Here is a 14,290-nt window from a genome sequence, read left to right on the forward strand (position 1 = left end):
ATTTAGAGCACTTTGAGTTTTGATTGCATTGGTAGATCAGATGGAGTAAAATAGAATTTCGAACCTTGGCCCCTTCCTAGGGAGACACTAGAAAAGTCCAGCAACATCTCTGATACTTAATTTTCTCATTTGTAAGCCAGCTTTATTAGGGTGGTCATATAAGTCACATAATGAGCCTAGCACAGACCAGGTCTATAAATGGTGACTCTACAGTTTTTCAGCTCATTTGCCTCTTGTCCTTGATGACGCTGGCTGGTTCCCAGTGGTCTTCAGACTGTGTCAGATCATACAGCCTCTAGTAATGACTGAGCCAGCCCTTAACCCAGCTCTCATCCAGACACTACACTTTCAGCTAGATGGTGGGCCTTTTCAGTGACTTTCTCTTCGTTTTCTCTGTCTCCTTCAGTCTTTTATTGTCAGAGTTCCTTAGTGTCAGAACACGGTCAAAAGAATGATGCATGGTGAACAATCCTTGGGCAACTCAGAGAGGCTCCAGGAAGAAAAGGCAGAGGGGCTTTTACCCCAAGTGCATTTTGTTCCCTGGATTGCTCTTGGATGTGATTTCGTGCCTCCTGTATTAAACGTTCACATTCAACTTCTAAGACATGTTTATTCTTGTTGAATGTCAGAACATAGCTATAGAGCCCAATCTGGTCAGTGTACCCTGCATCTAGATATGGCCTTCTGCCTTGCTTTCATGCTTTGCCAGATACAGTCTATACAGCATGTGGCAGGCAATTGTGTTTAAACTGGTCTGTCTTGAGAAAGTTCTGGGAATGGGGCTGCTTTGTTAATATTTAGTATGTACTCACTGGTGTGTCTGTTTACATGTTTTTCTGAGCTCAAACAACCTTCCTTAGATCCTTGGCTTTTTGTTACATTTGTGTATAAAAGAATCCTGAAACTGAAGTCAGATTGTCTACAGCAGTAGACTGTAGTCTACCCCATTCTTTAGGTCCTCAGATCCCCGGTCCAGTAGACAAGATCTGTACAGCTCAGCAAGAATCAACACTTAGTTGTTCATATGAGAAAGCAAGGATGGGCTGCACAGATTCCCAAAGAACAAATGTACTCAAAGGCTAGTTCATAAGTGGCTGAATTTTAAAAGGCTATGCAGATTGTCCACAAAAAAATCAAGAGCAAATGGTAGGAACGCTCAAGGGATAGACTGTTCCGTGTTCAACTATGCTATCAGTGAATTCTGTGTAAGAACAGATAGTCATGATAGTAAACTGCAGGAGATGGTTTTGTGTATGCAGTTAATGATAGTGCACTCATTCCCTTTGTATGTGATCTGGTTCCAAGCTCCTTTATGGCCATCCACTGCAAAGATCTTCAATGATATTGCCAGATAAGGCATCTGGTAGGAATTAGATACAGCATTTCTCAACAGGAACACTTTGCCTGGGCTCTAGAATTATGACTGTACAATGCAGTGCTCAGTCACCAAAAACTCTTTTATTTCACCTTTATAAAAGCAGTAAAGAGATGAACATTGGGCATACATTGTAGAAAAGTAAGTGTGCATAAATGTCATTGAAGTATCGCCTTGAAAAAAGAGTATTCACAGTGAGCTACTGACATCCTCTTCCAGCACAGGAGAGAGGATGGGCCCGTTTCACATGTGGATTGCTCATCCTTCTTTCTTCTGCATGCTGCACACCATTCATGCCCTTCTGTAGCTCTGAACTCCATGGCGCTCATAATGTCAGAAATGTGTTTAGCTATTGCAGGATAACCAAACTGATTTTTTAAAAAGAATTTCTGTCATGTGTGTTGACAAAGGACTCCTCCTTCTCTTCTTCCTCCCCTTCTAGTTCATGTTAAGCAGGCGTTATAGACTAAGTCATGTTCTCCCGTCATACTCATATTTGAACCCTAACCCCCACCAGCTTAAATGTTTAGAACTAAGGTCTCTAAAGTGACAAAAATTAAAAGAGTTCATTGTGAGTAGGGCAATTCAGTAAGATTGGTGTCTTTCCATGAAAAGCTGCTTAGGATCCAGACCAAGGAAAGTGCATGTGAAGTCACAGAGACGACAGCCACCTACTGTCTGATCTCTCGCCTCCATCCTTCCGAAATCTCCAGCATATGTTTGGTATGGTAGTTCTCGTCAATGAAGTATAAAGTACTTTCTGCAATGGTGACCTCTCTGCAGCCATCATCATCCTCTCTCTGAAACTGGTCTCTAGTGGTCAAAAGCGTAGCCTAAGAACCTACTACGAGCCAAGGTCTTTGCTGGTTACTCCTAGTGATAAAAGAGCATCCACAAAGTTACTGTGTTACTGTGCCTAATGTGTGCAGCATAGCTTTAACTGGTTGATTTTTTTGTCCTTAATTTTATTTTTAAACTCTTTCCTGAAATAAAAAAATGTCAGTGCCAACAAGTCACATAGCAGTCACAGAATTTTTAGAGCTGCTGGTCTTTAGAGCTCCAGAGTTGCCAGTGCTCCGCTGGCCATGGCAGGCATGAACAGCTGCAGGTGAGATAGCATTATAGTAATGTGTCTGCAGCATCAGCTATCCACACAATCTTATGTGGTGTCCATTTCTTGATTAGGGCGTAGCTTTTAAAAATTAAATATATAAGCTCTTTCTTGTTAGAGGAGTGGCAGAGTAGTAATGCTCCTTCGGGTGGCATAAGATCATTGATAAAAAAGCCTCTGGGAATAGAGGGTCCTGGGTAAAGGATGGGATCCCAGCCATCAGCAGCTGCTCCGCTGAGCTCTCCACACACCCAGATCGGGGGACTCAATAGCACCACCACCACCAAAGAGTTCTCTGGACTCAGTGGCATCAGCAATGAACAGTTCTTGGGCTCAGTAGCACCAACCAATGCTTACAGCTTGCTGGGCGCTTACCTCATCCTCCTTGCCTTGTGTATATTATCTAGATTTTTCTTCAAAACACCATTTTGAGTAAGCTATCTTTAGCATTCCAATTTTGTAAATGATGCCATTTTACAATGTTAAATAAATTGCCAGGTTAGAGCAGGAATTCAGATCTACTCTCAACCACATACTATGATTAAGGCCTGGACTGCAGTCCCCAGTCCAGCACTGGACTTCAGAATAGAGAAAAGTTTTATCTATTTTGAGGATAATTCAACCATACTATAGGAATAGAAAACAGAGGGGGAAAACCTGAAAGGTGATTAAGCTTGCGGTCTGTGAAACATTCTGCATTGTAACTACTTATCTTTCACATTATTTGTTTATCAGACATTATTGATTTCTTACTACTGTGACATTACTCCCTGGATAGGAAAACAGAAATAAATGCCACATATCATGTACCTGAGTCATTCATAACTTAATAAATAAGAGACTGTCAAAGGCAACCAGATAGGTTTTTCTTTCTTAATTAAGACAAGCTATACATAGTTCTGAAGAGGTAATTCTACAACCAGGAGCACTTGCTCTTGTAGAGGACCCAGGTTCTGTTCCCAGCATCCACAGGGTGGTTCACAACCACCCATACCACCAGTTCCGGGGCATTCAGAGCCTTCTCACCTCCACCGATACCTTGAATACACATGACAAACAGACATACATGCATACAAAACATTCACGTGTAAAATTAAATGAATAATTTTATTTCTTTTTTATAAAAAAAAGTTTAGTTTTGCTTTTTTAAAAAGCCATACAAAGTAGTGGGTTTTATTACGTGCTTTCATAATATTGATTTGTCCTTATTGATTCTCCTTCCTTGCTTTGATTACCTATCCCATCTCCCACTTGCTAACCCTGCCCGCAGTCATCTCCCTTCTGTCTGTATGTCTCAGGTGCTCTACCACTCACCTCCCTGCTGTAGATCTTTTTCCCTCTTATGATCCTCTTCTAATTTCATGACCTGCACTGTCCCCCCACACACTACACACATGCACTACATAGGATCTAGGCTCTTCATCGTAGGGAAACAGTCTGCTTGTCTGAGCCTGGTTCAATTCACCTCAACACAAATTTCCAGTTCCATCATCCATTTCCCTGCAAAGGTGATTCATCTTCCTGCACAGCTGAACAAGATTCCACAGTTATTCAGACTACAATTTCCTTGTTGAGCTACTTCTAGGTGGGTTCAGTGTCTAAGCCATAGAAACAAAGCAGTAGGAAACGCGAATGAGCAAGCAGCTCTAAGAAAGGGCTAACAGGGAGCACGGCTGGGTCCACTGTAGTTCTTGGTTCAGTTTGTTGTTCCGTGGTAACATTGTTTCCTACGTGGCTGCACCAGCTTACATTCTCACTAGTAGCGGCAGGATATGGAGCGAGGAAACTGTGGAAAGGGCCAGGTTGGGGAGGAGGGGCAGAAGAGCCAGGGATGCTCCTAGCTTTGCAATCACACAGACCGAGAAAGCACAACTCAGGTTTTGAATTCTCACAGTACTTTCCACGTAACTTCAGGACAAATGCTGTAAGGCTCACAGCCAGAAGATGGTGCTAATGAGACATATGAGATTGTTAAGTGTGTTACAAATTCATTAGGAGAAGGATATCTCCTACTTACTTTTATGGAAATAAAGTTAATTTTTATAATGTAGTAAATAATTTAAATATAGAGAATAAACTGAAGTTATCATTTGATTATGATTTTTTCACAATGCAGCCAGTGTTTATTTAAACATATCCAGAATGGGGGTAATTTTTAACACCAGCATTTAACTTTCCATAGACACATGTACTATGTCATGTGCTATGCCTCAACTGTTTATGCCAAGGGACGTTTCTCACTTCAAGAACTCGAAATGTTGTCTAGGGCCTGGAACTGAAAGGTAGGGTGGGCATCTTTGAAGGGTAACGTCTGCCCCTGGCAGGGGTACCCAGAAGGACTTCTCCCAGGCAAGGTAACGCAGCAGCAAGGGTATGAAGTGAACAAGTGCCTATGTGGCATCATGCCTGGGGAGTTAGAGAAAGTCACGGAAGACTAGGTGGGTGGCGACAAGGTCAATGGGGTGACTGCTGTTAAGACAGCAGGAGGAAGGGTGGAATGGTGAGAAGCTTCAGGCTGTGAATCAACATGGTAATACAATATGCATATACATATTCATAAAAACTCGTGTCATATTTTCCTCACCAATCATTGTTTGTTGATGAACACCAAACTTGCTCTGTGACAGCCACTTTGAGGAGTGATGCAATAAGCCTTTGATGCTGCAGTGTCTCTGTGACATTGTGGTTGAATCGCACAGTAAACCTAGCTTTAGTTTTCTGACGATGCTCCACAGAATTCTTACAGTGCTGCACAAGGTCACATTCTGTCAGAAGTACCTGTGAGTTTCCTCTGGTCCATGACCTCCCCACTGTTTTCTGACTGGGGTGAGATGGAATCTCAGGATAGTACAAATCTGCTTATCCCTGATAGCTAGTGAGAATGAGCATATTTTCATATTTATCGGACATTTATATTTCATCTTTTAAGAACTTTGGGTTTATTTCATTAGGTCATCTCCTAATTTCTTCTTTAGTTTTTGAATCTCTCATGCACTCTAAATATATTAATTCTGCTCACTTGGCTGTTTCATTTACATCATGGAAGCATTTCGTGTCATGAAATTTCATTTGACAATTGTCGGCATGATTTTTAAAAATGAGAATCTTTTTATAGGCATATAAAAATAATAGAATCTTTTAAAAAATTAATTATTTTTTAATGAGAATTGTTTGGTGTTTTGCCTGCATGTATGCCTATGTGAGGATATCAGATCCCCTAGAACTAGAGTTAGAGAGAGCTGTAAGTTATCATGTGGGTGCTGGGAATTGAACCTGGGTTCTCTGGAAGATCAGCAAGTGTTCTTAACCAGTGAGCAATCTTTCTAGTCCCCAGAATACTTTTTTAAAATTCTTCTTTCATATATTACATCCCAACTGCAGTTTTCCCTCCCTCATCTCCTCCCAATCTCTTCTCCCCAATTCCCCTCTCCCCTAGATCCACTCCTCCTCCTTTTTCTTCAGAAAAGGGTTATCAAACAAAATGATATATCAAGTTGCAATAAGACAAGGAGGCAACCTAGTAGACCTAAAACCTATGCAAAAAAAAAAAACCTTAATGTAATTGATAAAGGCTGGGAATAGAAGAGGTGGTCTTCCCCAGTAGTGAACACACCAATTGGTTGTCCAGTGTCAATAGGTCATCCCTGAAAACATACATACAAGGAACATTATATAGGTTATATTTCAGAACATATATGTATATACATTTATGATTGTAATACAATTGATGGTAAGGGGAAACCATGAATTTGAAGGAGATTGAAAGAGTGTGTAGGAGGGTTTGGAGGCAGAAAAGGGAAGGGATAAATGTTGAAATTATATTATAATCTAAATTTTTAAAATAAATCAGAGAAAACCTCATCAACAAATGATGATGGAAAACTGGATATTTACATGTAAAAGGATGAAACTAGATCTTTATCTCACATCTCCCACGAAAGTCAACTCTAGATGAATTAAAGACCTTAATATAATTCTGAAAACTATGATGGAGTGATGTGAGAGAATTGTCTGTATTCTGCCAATCATGTTTTAAATAAATGCTGATTGGCCAGTAGCCAGGCAGCAAGTATAGGCGGCACAACCAGACAAGAAGTAGAAGCAAGGCAATGAGAACAAGAGTATTCTGGGAAGGACTCTCTTTCCACAGTCCTGTTCATACACCAGAGAAGCAGGATGTGACCTGCCCTACTAAAAAAGGTACTGAGCCATGTGGCTAACATAGATAAGAATAATGGGTTAATATACATTACAAGTGTTAATAAGAAGCCTGAGATAATGGGCCAATCAGTTTATAATTAATATAGACCTCTGTGTAATTTGTGGGACCTGATGGGAGGGCACAAATTAAGCAGGCCCTCTTGTTACAATGGAGGAAATAGGGAAAGCACAATGTAAGTTCCAAAGAAGATTCTGGTTTTTGAGCCAAGCATAATCGTCATCAGAGAGATTTCATTCAGGAACAAATGGGAGCAGATGTAGAGACCCAAACCAAATCTTAGGCAGAGTTTAGGGAAATTATGAGGAAGAGGAGCAGGAAGGATTATGGATCCAGAGGGGTCAAAGATACCAAGGAAACATGGGGACCGCAGAACCAATTAAGCAGGGCTTATAGGGGCTCACAGAGACAGAAGCAGCAATCACAGACACTGCCTGGATCTGACCTAGAGCCTCAGCATACATGTCATGGTTGAGTAGTTTGGTGGTTTTGTGGATCACCAAAGAATAGGAGTAGGTGGTGTCTCTGACTCTCTTGCCAGTTCTAGGGACCCTTTTCTCCTACGGGATTGCCTCATTCAGCATTTTGGGGGGGGGTTCCATCTTATTATACCATATTTGGTTGATATCCCTGGGAAGCCTACTCTTTTCTGAAGAAAAACAGAGGAGTGGATCTGGGGGGGGAGTGGAGGTGAGGAGAGGCACTGAGAGGAATGGAGGAGAAAAGGCTTCTGTAGGGATGGATTGCATAAGAGAACAAAAAGAAGAATCCCTTATATTCATTGACAATTTGTATTGCTTTATTTGTTTCTGTTTCATTAATTTCTGCTCTTGCTGTTGACTGGATTTGAATTTGGTTTCTTCTTGTTTTTCCAAATTCTGAGTTTCATCATTAAGTCATCTATTTGTGCTTTTATTTCTTCTTCTCTTTTAAAATAATGTAGACACTTAGCACTACAAATTTCTCTTGTAGAACTGCTATCAGTAGTCGGAACACAAGAATTGTTTCAACTTCTTTGAATTTGTAATGGTTTTATTTTTGTCACAGTACATGGTCTATTTTAGAGAAGCTTCCATGTGCTGCTGAGTAGAATATATATTCTTTGGTGTTTGGCTGGAATATTCCATAAGTAATTTAAGTAATGAACCAGCGACCTAACTCTAATGAACAAGTTCCAACTTGTAAAAAAAGTACAATAAAACCAATGCGATGTTTTTACACAGTTGGGCAATTTTATGTGTTTCTGTCTTCAGGTGTTACAAAAGTCCAGGAAGTTTAAAAACTTTTCTAAAACTTCTTTTACTATAGCAAAAGAAGACAACAAGCTGAAACCTGCACAGGCATCTAGTAGAGCCTCCCAAACACCCTTTATCATTCAAATTCCCTATCTTCAATAGACTTCATCTTTCTTACACAAATAAAGCAAAATAATAGCCTAATTTTATTAGAGCAGAAGTGATTTATTTTAGGGCACGGACAGAAAAAGGATGAAGGATAAGTGTTATTTGTTATGGCCACACATTGCTTCTGAAGCTGGACAGTAAAGGGTGTGTGGAGCTCCCTTCAGCCATTTTGAGGTCAGTGTACAGGCCAAGAATATAGACAGGAAGAACATCTCTCTGCACAGGAGGAAAATCTCCCCACCGTCCATCTCATAGCACTCATGTGCAATCTTCAAACTTCAAAACATAAGTGCTAAAACATGCAGATAAGAAAGTAATAGCTTGTTTAAATGAACTTTAAAAATTAAAAATAAGTTGAAGTCTAACATTCCTATTTACCTACAACAAATTAATGTAGAGCTGTGCAGACTTCTGAGACAGGGCTACCTCCTCCTGTAGTTTTCTATTACTGAGATGACTATTTAGGGGGCTGGCGAAGGAAGATGTGACTCCAGCTGAGTACAACTGCCAAGCACTCTAACACTATTTAACTAATGCTCACTGACCCTGAAACTAGGTGAGTTCTGATTCTTACTGAAGAAACGGAACTTCACAGGATAACATGAACAAGGTTGTCACAGGATCTACCATAAAACAAGCACCAATATCCTTTGGAATGGATGGTTGCTGATGGACCAAGTATGAAAGAACCAGGACAGACTATATCACCTCCCTCACTTTCTCTACCACAGCCCATTGCCACCAGGCAAAACACTTTTTTTTTTATTGAGAAAAGGAAAAAAAGTTTCAGCCTCCTCCCAGGCTCCCAATTCCCTCCCCCTCCTCCCACCCTTCTCCCCTTCCCCCCACTCCTCCCCTCCTCCCTCTCCAGTTCAAAGAGCAGTCAGGGTTCCCTGCCCTGTGGAAAGTCCAAGGTCCTCCCCTCTCCATCCCTGTCTAGGAAGGTGAACATCCAAACTGGCTAGGCACCCACAAAGCCAGAACATGAAGTAGGGACAAAACCCCGTGCCATTGTCCTTGGCCTCTCATCAGCCCTCATTGTTCGCCATGTTCAGAGAGTCCAGCTTTATCCCATACTTTTTCAGTCATAGTCAAGCTGGCCTTGGTGAGCTCCCAATAGATCAGCCCCACTGTCTCAGTGGGTGGGTGCAGCCCTCGTGGTCCTGACTTCCTTGCTCATGTTCTCCCTCCTTCTGCTCCTCATTGGGACCTTGGGAGCTCAGTCCAGTGCTCCAATGTGGGTCTCTGTCTCTATCTCCATCCATCACCAGATGAAGGTTCTATGGTGATATGCAAGATATTCGTCAGTATTGCTATAGGATAGGGTCATTTCTGGTTCCCTATCATCAGCTGCCCAAGGAACTAACTGGGGACATCGCCTTGGGCTCCTGGGAGCCACTCTAGGTTCAAGTCTCTTGCCAACCCTAAGGTGGCTCCCTTAACTAAGAATTGTGCTTCCGTGCCCCCCTATCAACCTTCCTTTATCCCATTCACCCTGTTTTCCCAAGTTGCCCCCATCCTCCCCTTCTCACTTTTCTCTCCCCATCTCCCCTTATCTCCAACCCACCCCACCCTCAAGATCCCAATTTTCTTCCCAGCAATTTTGTCTACTTCCCATAGGCAAGAGGATAACTATATGTTTTTCCTTGGGTTCACCTTCTTATTTAGCTTCTTTAGGTTCACCAATTGTAGACTCTGTGACCCTTATTTATGGCTAGAAACCAATTATGAGTACATCCCATGTTCATCTTTTTGGGTCTGGGATACCTCACTCAGGATAGTGTTTACTATTTCCATCCATTTGCATGCAAAATTCGAGAAGTCATTGTTTTTTACTGCAGCGTAGTACTCTAATGTGTATATATTCCACACTTTCTTCATCCATTCTTCCATTGAAGGGCATCTAGTTTCTTTCCAGGTTCTGGCTATTACAAATAATACTGCTATGAACATAGTTGAACAAATGCTTTTGTCATATGATTGGGCATCTCTTGGGTATATTCCCAAGAGTGGTATTGCTGGGTCTAGGGGTAGGTTGATCCCGAATTTCCTGAGAAACCGAAACACTGATTTCTAAAGTGGTTGCACAAGTTTGCATTCCCACCAGCAATGGATGAGGGTACGCCTTCCTCCACAGCCTCTCCAGTAAAGGCTATCGTTGGTGTTTTTGACTTTAGCCATTCTGACAGGAGTAAGATGATATCACAAAGTTGTTTTGATTTGCATTTCCCTGATTGCTAAGGAGGTTGAGCATGACCTTAAGTGTCTTTTGGCCATTTGAACTTCTTCTGTTGAGAATTCTCTGTTCAGTTCAGTGCCCCATTGTTTAATTGGGTTAATTAGCATTTTAAAGTCTAGTTTCTTGAGTTCTCTATATATTTTGGAGATCAGACCTTTGTCTGTTGTGGGGTTGGTGAAGATCTTCTCCCAGTCAGTAGGTTGCCTTTTTGTCTTAGTGACAGTGTCCTTTGCTTTACAGAAGCTTCTCAGTTTCAGTAGGTCCCATTTATTCAATGTTGCCCTTAATGTCTGTGCTGCTGGGGTTATACCTAGGAAGCGATCTCCTGTGCCCATGTGTTGTAGAGTACTTCCCACTTTCTCTTCTATCAAGTTCAGTGTGTTCGAACTGATATTGAGGTCTTTAATCCATTTGGACTTGAGTTTTGTGCATGGTGATAGATATAGGTCTATTTTCATTCTTCTACAGGTTGACATCCAGTTGTGCCAACACCATTTGTTGAAGATGCTTTCTTTCTTCCATTGTATATTTTTAGCTCCTTTATTGAAAATGAGGTGTTCATAGGTTTGTGGGTTAAAATCCGGGTCATCTATATGATTCCATTGGTCGACTTCTCTGTTTTCATGCCAGTACCACACTGTTTTCATTACTTAGCTCTGTAATAGTGTTTGAAGTCGGGGATGGTAATGCCTCCAGCAGATCCTTTATTGTATAGGATTGTTTTGGCTATCCTGGGTATTTTGTTTTTCCATATAATGTTGATTATTGTCCTCTCAAGATCTGTGAAGAATTTTGATGGGACCTTGATGGGTATTTCATTGAATCTATAAATTGCCTTTGGTAGAATTGCCATTTTTACTATGTTGATCCTCCCAATCCAAGAGCAGGGGAGGTCCTTCCATTTTCTGGTATCCTCTTCAATTTCTTTCTTCAATGTCTTAAAATTCTTGTCAAATAGATTTTTCACTCCTTGGTTAGAGTTAACCCAAGATATTTTATGCTGTTTGTGGCTTTCGTGAAAGGTGAAGCTTCTCTGATTTCCCTCTCTGCTTCCATATCCTTTGTGTATAAGAGGGCGACTGATTTTTTGGAATTGATCTTGTATCCTGACACATTACTAAAGTTGTTTATCAGCTGTAAAAGTTCTCTGGTGGAGTTTTGGGGGTCGCTTATGTAGACTATCATATCATCTGGAAATAACGAAAGTTTAACTACTTCCTTTCCAATTCGAATCCCTTTGATCCCATTATGTTGTCTTATTGTTATTGCTAGAACTTCAAGCACTATATTGAAGAGGTATGGCGAGAGTGGACAGCCTTGTCGTGTTCCTGAGTTTAGTGAGATGGCTTTGAGTTTCTCTCCGTTTAATTTGATGTTAGCTGTCGGCTTGCTGTATATAGCTTTTATTATATTTAGGTATAACCCTTGTATCCCTAATCTCTCCAATATTATTATCATAAAGGGATGTTGGATTTTGTCAAATGCTTTTTCAGAATCTAATGAAATAATCATATGTTTTTTTTCTTTCAGTTTATTTATATGATCGATTACATTGATAGATTTTCGTATGTTGAACCAGCCCTGCATCTCTGGGATGAAGCCTACTTGATCATAATGGATAATTTTCCTAATGTGTTCTTGGATACGGTTTGCCAGTTTTTTGTTGAAGATTTTTGCATCGATATTCATGAGTGAGATTGGCCTGTAATTCTCTTTCTTGGTTGAGTCTTTGTGTGGTATTGGTATCAGAGTGACTGTAGCTTCATAAAAGGAATTTGGCAATGACTCTTCTGTTTCTATATTGTGAAATACATTAAGGAGTATAGGTATCAGGTCTTCTTGGAATTTCTGGTAGAATTCCGAATTGAAACCATCTGGTCCTGGGCTTTTTTTCCTAGGGAGGTTTTTGATAACAGCTTCTAATTCTTTTTTTTTATCTTTTTTTTTCTTTTTTTATTGAGAAAAGGAGAAAAAAAAGAAGTTTCCACCTCCTCCCAGCCTCCCATTTCCCTCCCCCTCCTCCCCCCCTACACCCCCTCCTCCCACCCTTATCCCCCTCCCCCCACTCCTTTCCCCCTCCCTCTCCAGTCCAAAGAGCAGTCTTCTAATTCTTCGCGACTAACAGGTCTATTTAGGTTGTTCACCTGGTCCTGGTTTAACTTTGGTATATGGTATTTATCTAAAAAAGTGTCCATTTCTTTTACATTTTCCAGTTTTGTGGCATACAGACTTTTGTAGTAAGATCTAATGATTCTCTGAATTTCTTCTGTGTCTGTGGTTATGTCCCCCTTTTCATTTCTGATCCTATTAATTTGCATATTCTCTCTCTGCCATTTGATTAGTTTGGATAGGGATTTATCAATCTTGTTGATTTAATCCAGGAACCAGCTTTTTGTTTCATTGATTCTTTGTATTGATTTTTGTGTTTCTATTTTGTTGATTTCAGCCCTCAGTTTGATTATTTCCAGTCTTCTACTCCTCCTAGGTGAGTCTGCTTCTTTTTTTTCTAGAGCTTTCAGGTGGGCTGTTAAGTCTCCAATGTGTGCTTTTTCTGTTTTCTTTAAGTGGGCACTTAGTGCTATGAACTTTCCTCTCAGGACTGCTTTCATAGTGTCCCATAAGTTTGAGTAGGTTGTTTCTTTATTTTCATTGAATTCGAGGAAGACTTTAATTTCTTTCTTTATTTCTTCCTTGATCCAGGTGTGGTTCAGTAGTTGACTGTTCAGTTTCCATGAGTTTGTAGGCTTTCTGGGGGTAGCATTGTTGTTGAATTCTAACTTTAATCCATGGTGATCTGATAAGACATAGGAGGTTACGAATATTTTTTTGTAACTGTGGAAGCTTGCTTTGTTACCAAGTATGTGGTCAATTTTTGAGAAGGTTCCATGAACTGCAGAGAAGAAGGTATATTCTTTCCTATTTGGGTGGATTTTCTATAGATGTCTGTTAAGTCCATTTGATTCATTACCTCCATTAATTCTCTAATTTCTCTGTTAGGTTTCTGTCTGATTGACCTGTCCATTGGTGAGAGAGGAGTGTTGAAGTCTCCTACTATTAGTGTGTGCGGTTTGATGGCAGCCTTGAGTTTTAGTAATGTTTCTTTTACGTACGTGGGTGCTTTTATATTAGGGGCATAGATATTCAGAATTGAGACTTCATCCTGATGAATTGTTCCTGTTATGAGTATAAAATGTCCCTCTCCATCTCTTCTGATTGATTTAAGTTTGAAGTCAACTTTGTTAGAAATTAGTGTGGCCACACCTGCTTGTTTCTTAGGTCCATTTGCTTGATAGGCCTTTTCCCAGCCCTTTACTCTGAGTAGGTGCCTGTCTTTGTGGTTGAGGTGTGTTTCTTGTAAACAGCAGAATGTTGGATCCTGTTTTCGTATCTAATCTCTTAGCCTGTGCCTTTTAATAGGTGAGTTGAGTCCATTGACATTAAGTGATATTAATGACCAGTGGTTGTTAACTCTGGTCACTTTTTTAGTAGTAGAATTTGTGTGTTTCCCTTCTTTGAGTTGTGCTGGTGAAGGATCTCTAGATGTCTGAGTTATTGTGGTCATTGTTGGACTCCTTGGTTTGTGATTTTCCTTCTATTACTTTCTGTAAGGCTGGAATTGTGGCTACGTATTGTTTAAATTTGTTTTTATCCTGGAAAATTTTGTTTTCTCCATCTATAGTGAACGAAAGCTTGGCTGGGTATAGTAGTCTGGGCTTGCATCCATGGTCTCTTAGTTTCTGCAGTACATCTATCCAGGACCTTCTGCCTTTCATTGTTTCCTTAGAGAAATCAGGTGTAAGTCTGATAGGTTTACCTTTATAAGTAACTTGGCCTTTTTCCTTTGCATCTCTTAATATTCTTTCTTTATTCTGTATGTTTTGTGTTTTGATTATTATATGGCGAGGAGATTTTTTTTTTTTTGGTCCAGTCTATTCGGTGTTCT

The sequence above is a fragment of the Microtus oregoni genome, unplaced genomic scaffold (genome assembly GCF_018167655.1).
Source record: "Microtus oregoni isolate MIOR12 unplaced genomic scaffold, Mior012 000008F_ref0000371, whole genome shotgun sequence".
NCBI classification, from domain to species: domain Eukaryota; kingdom Metazoa; phylum Chordata; class Mammalia; order Rodentia; family Cricetidae; genus Microtus; species Microtus oregoni.